This window comes from Corvus hawaiiensis, chromosome 3 (assembly GCF_020740725.1).
Source record: "Corvus hawaiiensis isolate bCorHaw1 chromosome 3, bCorHaw1.pri.cur, whole genome shotgun sequence".
Taxonomy (NCBI): Eukaryota; Metazoa; Chordata; class Aves; order Passeriformes; family Corvidae; genus Corvus; species Corvus hawaiiensis.
In genome coordinates this window covers 90,525,142-90,533,231 of record NC_063215.1, presented here as the reverse complement: position 1 = coordinate 90,533,231, position 8,090 = coordinate 90,525,142, and the positions used below count along the sequence as shown (strand labels likewise).

At 40.5% G+C, this 8,090-nt stretch overlaps 1 long non-coding RNA gene across 1 annotated transcript; it reads left to right on the top strand.

The window, feature by feature from the left end:
• Positions 1–567: 567 nt before the first annotated feature.
• LOC125323525 lies at positions 568–7,575 on the top strand. The gene is made up of 3 exons (XR_007202544.1): positions 568–699; positions 1,875–2,013; positions 4,732–7,575. It is a non-coding gene; the product is annotated as an uncharacterized LOC125323525 (long non-coding RNA).
• Positions 7,576–8,090: the final 515 nt, after the last annotated feature.

The following is an 8,090-nucleotide window of genomic DNA, read 5'->3' as shown; positions in this document are numbered from 1 at the left end:
TATATAATCACTACCAGTCTTAATGCTGGGGCTGAATGACCTAATTCAGTAACTCATTTATGATGTGTTTTAGTAGCGTGGCCTCTCTCGTGTTACCTGAGTAAATAGAACAGATGCAGATGCTTGCCAGAGGTTCAGCATCTCATAAACTTGTCTTTATAGGCTAACCTGAATATCCCTTATAAATTCACTGCTCCTCACTTACTGGACTCAGTCTTCAAAGTAGGCATGAAAGCTAAAAATGCAATACTTACACTTACAGATCCAGTTGTCATTTCTCAGCTCAGTCAAACAGCAGTAAGCTAGAGAAACAAGAGTAGCACATAAATCACCTCTTTTATTAATAATTTTCCCCTGGCTTTAATGACCCTGTCTTCCTTCATCATCTCAGACATGGTGAAGTTATCGCACTATCTTTGTAGAGGCCTTTTCAGTCTCTTACAGTTCTAATAACCTAATTGAGGGACAACTAGTTTAGAGATGAACAGAATTTTTGCTCTGTGGTTTGTTTCTTTCTGTGGTTCCCTCTGAGAGTTCTGCATTTTTCTTTATGAGGGTATCCATCTCCTGTGGAAGTTGACTGTGTGCTTTGGAGTTCATTTGCTGAGGAGGGTGAGCAAGAGCTGCTGTGTGTCAATAAAAGCAAATCCATGAAAAAATCCAGTAGCTAATCCAGTTCTCCAAAAACAACTGATGAAAGTAAGTAAATGTCACCCTTCAGCCTCTGTGCCAGGAGGTTTCCCAGATGAAGGCAGGCAGTGCTTGTGTCTTGAGCAAGTGCCTGAGCATGCTGACGGCTGGTCCAGTCTCACAGCAAAGCTACTGGGCATAGGCCACCAGCAATTTGGGGGTCAATATGGCACCTGTGCGAAAGGTAGCTGAGATGCTGGGGTGGGCAGAGACACCACAACATCCTTCTGTGCTTGAGAACAGTCACAAAACTTTCCAGGGGAGAGGGACCCGCCAAGGGTGACTGCTCTCATCGCTGCTCAGCATCTTCTCTTTGCCAGTGGAAGAAATTATGACATCTGTCTCAAGACTTGTCTTTTTAATGCCAGTAATGTAATTTCTTCCTCCTTCAAAATTGATTCATTTGAAGCCCTAACTTAAGGCTGGTTTTCCATGAGCATATTCATTTTTTAGAATGAAGTCAGGTTTTCCAGTTGCCTTCTTGATTAGTCTAATGAATTTTCCTCCTTTCCCACCATCAAATGCACTTTTCTGGAGGAGGGGGAGGTTAATCTCTGAAGGAAAATTATTCCTCTATGACACAGGAAAAGTTTCAAATGAAGATTTTAAAAGTGCCTGATCGTTATGGGGTTCTCAATATTTCAGGTACTCTGTTCAAAAACATTGTAAAGTGACAGCAAATGCTGGTTACCTGCCCTCTGATCCCCGATGCTATTTATTTGAGGTGTCCTAAATTAGCAAACAAGACCATCATTCAATTTGACCCAAAATACTTCTCAAACGTTCAAGCTTCTAATTCTGCCGCAGTTCAGAAAGCTGTCTGAATGTTGCCAAGCCTGAAGTTTAAAACAAACAGTTAAATGCTTGGCTTTTTAAAATTGTTTCTTATTCTCTGAACTTTCCATGTTCATGTTTTCAATCTAATTCTTTTCAGAGAGAGATTTTCTTCTCCCCTTGCTTTCTAAGTAACTAGCCATGTTAAGGTGCTAAAAAAATTGCACAGCAGAAGAAACTTTATTAAATAGGATAACTCTGCCTACAGCCTCAACCTAAGCACAGAGACTAGAGCCTCCACTCACTTTGACTCTACACCCCAGCTAACACCAACTAGTCACTCTACAGGTAAGGTGGCAGATACTCTTCTGCACTTGCCTAATGCCAATCTTCTCCATCTTTCTGCACAGCATCTGCTGTGATCATGACTCAGTCCCTGTGGTGCCCAGCTGCTCATTTTGCCCAGACATTCTGCAGGTCTCCATCATCTGTTTCAACATTGCATGGGAAAAGGACTGGGGGAGGTAACTTCCATGCTTCACATATGAGGTATGAATTACATTACTTTTTACCTGTGTTGCTTCATATAAATAATGTATTTCCTTTTTGCAGATTTATTATTTACTCTTGCTAGAAAATACTGATGTCAATGTTGACTTCTTCCTTAGGCTTGAATACCCAAAGACACAGTGAGTTTTCACCAAGTGTTCCTCAAAGAACAACTCAGTATGAGAAATCCTACAAATCCTACACTTATCCCTGTAATCAGTCCTGCAAACAGCCATAGACAGGATTCCAAACAGTTAATGGCAAATAGCTCATTTTCTCTCATCTCCATACAAATTCCTGTCATGTTGCATTACATGTAAACAATTGAGAAACTTAATGACATGCCTTTCAGTCAAAATTCATATGGCTTTTCAGTCTGAGCAGATTAATTGCAGTTTATAACAATATAAAGTGATTCAATTTGATTAGAGTTTCTATTGTTCTTTGAGATAAAGTATTTTATGTGAATGTAAAGCCAAGTTTTCTGCTGGCATGACTTTATTGACTTCTGTGGAAATATAAAATACTCATCTAAAATCCATAGTATATCATTGTTGGTGTGCTGTTACAGTAAACAAATTTTATGAGCTTCTGTAAATTAGATGTGCCAGATCAGATTCCAGGCCCCATGGAAATGTCATTGACAATGAAGTGAGGCAGTGGGAATATTTTGCTTTGGAGGAGACAATTTTGAATGAATCTTTTAGCTTTTTATGATTTTGAAAGGTTTTCTACTTCCATTTTTTCAGCATCCCTGTCTTCTTCTTGATGTCTTGCTCTTAAAATCTGCTTGTAATTTTCTTTAGTTTCAGTCCTATGTACTCTAGAGTTGTTTCTCTATTCTTGCTACAGACATTGCTCTGGTGTTCTGTAGTAATCTCATAGACCCAAGCCCAGAAGCCCTGCAACACAAGTTCTGCTTGCTGCCAATAGGGATTATGTGAGGAACTTCCATGAAACCTCTCTGAGTACATTCCTCACTGAACAATATGTACCTCAACAGTTTAGGGTGCTTGCTTTCTTTTCTTTTTAGTCTCCAGCTCCTCTCTTCTCTTTTTTAAAAGCAAAATATTACAGAAAATATATTTAAGTGGATAATGAATGCGTGGCTTGCTTTGTTTGTTCATCTGTTTTGGTTTTGTTGTTCGGTTTTTTGGTTTTTTTTTTTTAATAATACCAGTTTTCTTTAGTTTACTTTTCTTTGTATAGTTTTCCAGTTTGCAGAATGATACGTTTGGGGGTGATCACTGCTCAGAGATGTAAGAAGTTGTTTGTAGTGTTTTGAACCCCATAGAACTGCACTGGGAGAGGAATTGAAATTTTTTGGCAAGTTTGTGGGCTTGCCAATGCAACTTCACTCTATCCATGCTGCTGGACAAAAAACAAAGGTTGCAAATATTCTGCAGAAACTGCCAGTGTCTGATTATTTGGCCTCCTACTGAGTGATCAATATTCCAGCAGAGTTTCACTTCTACAGGACTAGCACATTCTATAGAGCCAGAAGCATTTTTAGTGTATTATTAGGAATATTGCATTTACCTGTTACAATACTGCCTGATACAGGGGACCAAAGCAAAAACACTATGTGGAAAAGTACAGGGTGCTGCACTTTGAACTGAAGCTGTGTGTATAGGAAAGAGGAAGCATGTAGTTCATACCACCAGTGGGGTATGTTACATACAGATCACATTAAACCGGGCTGCAGAATTGAAGATGTGTAAATCAGCATTGTAAAATTCTGAAAATGTGTTAAAAATGAGGAAAAAAAAAAACATTATCAAAATGTCACTACTTTCGTAAGTGTAGAAATCCTTTCTACATAGATTTTTCATCCCTGTCCATTTCTCTAAGACTTTTTTTTTAATATATTCACTCAGAATGCCTAGAAGCTTTTAGTTTTTGATGGGAGGGATTTTGAAATATACTATTTTCACACTGCATGTAATAGCATGATTAGGAGTACAATTACTGCAAATTCCTTCATTTCTCGGTGTGAAGATCTCCAGAGGCAGCAGGAACCACTATTGTTACATGTGTGTTTTGTCACTTGAGGGTTGGGATTTTTTCATTTTGTTTATCCTGTCTGCTTGTAAGCCGTCACTCCTTAAGAAGTACAGTTTCAATCTCAGATTTCAGTCTCAGATTTGGGTGACTTAATTACTTTGATGATTATTGAGGCATGGTACAATATGCGCCTCCCATGAGAATTTTTAGCTTTTCTTAAGTCAGAGGCTGTTGGAAATAAAAATAATCATCTGACAGAATCAGATTTTCATAAAATAATAATAAAAAATCACCACTCATAAAGATTTTTCAAAATAAAATTTCAGTGTCATTTGAAAGTTACTGATAATTTGTACAACTGGATGAACACTCTTTTATAACCATCATAGGCAGAGCATGAGGTTACTGGAAAAAATAGGCTCTATATTGGATTTTCTTTAACTGAGCATCCTCAAAGCAATATGGGTTAACAGGCCCTGAGGTGACTGCATGGGCAAAATAAGATACATAGCAGAAAATGACAGAAGTCAACACTAAGAGGAATGAGATTTTTTAGACCTATGCCAAACCTTTGTCATCGCCAAACCTTGCCAGTCAAGACGAGTCTGCTATGCTATAGACCAGATTTAACCAGAACACATATTTGTCACAATCAGTAGCTGTTAAGTATCAGTAACTCTGAAAACAAGGGATTATATTTTCTTCTCTCTTCAGATTCTGCTTTGTCTACTGAATGGGGAGTGGAGCACAAGAGGAGCACAAGTGCTACCAGTGGTGACCGAAAGCTGTGGTGACCTAACCAGCCTCTGAAGTCCCTGATGAGGTACCCATGAATGCTGTGTGAGCACCCTGATGGTGGGCAGCACTCAGAGTTCTCATCAGCCACTGGTCCTTTCGTGCTTCTTCAGGCAAATGATGCAAGCACTTCTGTGTGAGAACAGACACCCTTTCCCTGCCTCTGCTGTAAAAGCAATGCAGATACATGGGTGAGATCAATTGTCCCACATTTCAGGCCAACAAGCATTTCAGGAACAGCTTCAAAGGCATGGAGCTCAAACTGATGAGAAGGTGGGTACAGGCGATCAGATTTACTGTCTAGCCTTGGAAAAATCAGAATAATTTATTTTTTCTGTCTTGATCGGGATTTTTTTCTTTAAAATAGATAAGAAACTTTTCTTTTTTTTAAATAAGAAACCTGGAAATTACTGCTTAAAATCAATAAGCTGCAATTCCTATGAGAATGGCCTATCTGGAGCAGCTGGGTTTATACCCTCAAGGGAGAGGCTGGAGAAAGTCAAAGGAAAAACCAGGAGTACATAACTGTTTCTGGACTGATTCACAGATCTGTTTGCCATCAATGCTATCATTGTGGTGGTGACATGGACTGTTACAGCTAAGAGCAAAGAACGCTGAAAGTAAAGGGGTTTGACCCTACAGCTTGAAATACTCAAAGGTTTAGTGTTTTGAGTAAGGCGATAATCCAAAGCCTATAAAGGCAGAAGAAAAACAGCCTTTTGCTTCAGTGGGCATTGCATCAGGCCTTCAGATGACTGGCAATCAGCAGACTTCATACTGTGTAATTCTGTATGAAAGAAGCATTAGTTCTCCAACATACAGTCAGCTGAGGAGGAATAAGACACGCTGTGTCTTTGCAACTCACCCTTCTGGTCAGCAGACATCCCTGCCACTGCAGGCAATGTAGATGTTCTTGAATAACTGGTGGAAAGACATCCAGCTCTTCTTTGCAACTGCTGCTTCCTGCTAAGCCAGAGAGAGAATTAGCAGAGATCCCATTGTCACATACCCCAAATCTGAACCCTGGGTTATATTTAAATGAGCACAGGAAAGAGACTGAAGACTCTATGACCCCTGTGAATTGGGGGATTGGTTTTTATAAACTAGAGGGTGAATGTCAGAAGATCAGATTACAAGTGTCTACCTGTGTGTTTTCACTGTGTGGTGGGTCACCTGGAGTTCAGGCTCTGTAAATTCCAAGGAGGTGGTTCCAGAGCAGTTTGAGCACTTCAGCAATTCCTAGCAGTGGTGGTCTCAATTTGGGAAGGATTTCCTAACACATCTGAAAGCCAAAAGCTCCTTTGCTAATTAATATAGAAGAGTGAACCAGTGGGTAAGTCCCTAGAAGAGAGACTAAATCAGGCTAATTTGTTATATAATCCCTTTTAATATGGTGAATTAGGGTGATGGCTAGACAACTACATATTTAATTCTTCAAATAATTACAGGTGGGTGTTGACATTAAAGGTGAGAGAGAGCAAGTTAATTTCTGCTTGTTGTTTTCAGCACGTGCCAAGCTCTTACTTCACACCAGTGAGATGAAGTAACAGTTGGCACAAATCACCAAAAGGAGAAAATTAAAAACCACAAAAGCCCAGCAACCCAAACTGTCACTTGCTGACAATCCTATTTAGTCTCTTTGCTGAGAAAAAAAAAAAAAAAAAGTAAATGAAGGCCTCAAACAGAGTATTCCACCTGAGTAAACCTGGGTGTCTGGTTGGGTCCTCCTCAATGCAAATAATGTGTGAGAAGGCAGCAATAGCCTCAGTTTTCCAACCTCCTCCTCCTCTATACCTTTGTGAACTGCTGTCATGGGCAGCCCCAGAGTGGGGCAGGGCAGGATGACAGCACTTGACTCAGGTTGGTCCTTTCTTCTGCTGGCACTCTTGGCTATGAAAAACCTGTTCCTCCCCATTGATAGGAATGGAGGTGCTTGGGGCTGCTCCACCATGTGAATCAGGATAGTGGAGTTTTATGACCTCCCTTTGCTAACACTACTGAATATGACCCAAAACAGCTGGAGGTAGCTGTATCTGCACAACCTGCCTCTAACTCGTGTCCTTACATAGGCCTGGGATATCTTTGGCATTTATGCCATGGCCACCAGTGCTCCAGAGGCACAAAGGAGTTCTAATGTCCGGCCCAGTCCCCTGCTCAATCAGCCCAAGGACTTGCTGCCCATGTCTGCCCACAAGCCGATCTACCTCAGTGATGCTGCAGTAGGGCCAGGCTCCAGCTGCCCACAGCCCTGCCTGGACATGGGCCCCACATCCTATCATGTCACCACAGCCCATGTGGTACCCTGGCAATGGCCGTGGGTTAAAGGTGTTTTCCCACATGCTTTCCATTCAAGATGATGTCCTTCGCTCACAGGATTCTATGACCATCTAAGTCTTCCCTGTCACTTGCATAAGTACACATGTGAGTAAGTATATTTATTGAGAGTCAAACCATGTGTATGAAATATGGGATAAAGCATACAGAAGTATTATATATATTGTTACTCTAAGGTTTCCTCCTATCTCCCTGTCCTGCAATCTCCCTTTCTCCTCTCTTTCCCCTCTAGTTTGATGTCTACGGGGAAGAAGAGAAGCTGGGGGTGAAGTGAGGCAGCCTGTAAAGCAATGAATGACAGGCAAATCCATATCAGGAATTAATTTCAGCATGTTTCATATCTAATCACTCAGAAATCACACAAATTTACTCCTTTACTCCTATTTTGTTGATGGCTAGAATATTACTTGTAAGCCAAAGCTTTTGTGTTTAAATCACTCCCTTATTTTATTTTTAAATAAAGAATCTGTTTTGCAGTTTGACATGTTTCTTGTTTTCAGACTGTTGATTTTCTGTGTGGTTAACTCTAGGCTTCCTACAACTGACAGCTTATTATCTCACCTTATGAAAATTATGCATGACTTCTGGGAGTCATCTATCAAAAGGAGAGAGCACGCAACACTCTGAGAAGCTGGTACCTTCTCTCTAGTTATCCAGGTCGGTGGTTGTTCAGTAAACCTATTAATTGCCTGAAGTGAGTTGCATCTCTACAGGTATGAGACTGTATTGTCTTTCTTTGCTATGTTTAAATGGCGGATGTGTAATGTCCTGGCTTAACTTTATCTCTGGCCTGGTGGTTCCAAATGCAGCTGGCTACATTCTCATTAGACAGTAGGCCCATCATGTGCCTGCAGAAGTAATAGCCATTACTACTGTAGGTGAATGTTCTGTCTTCCCCTTATCTCACACTCTCTGAAAACTGCTGCAGTTCAAGGTTGATGCCT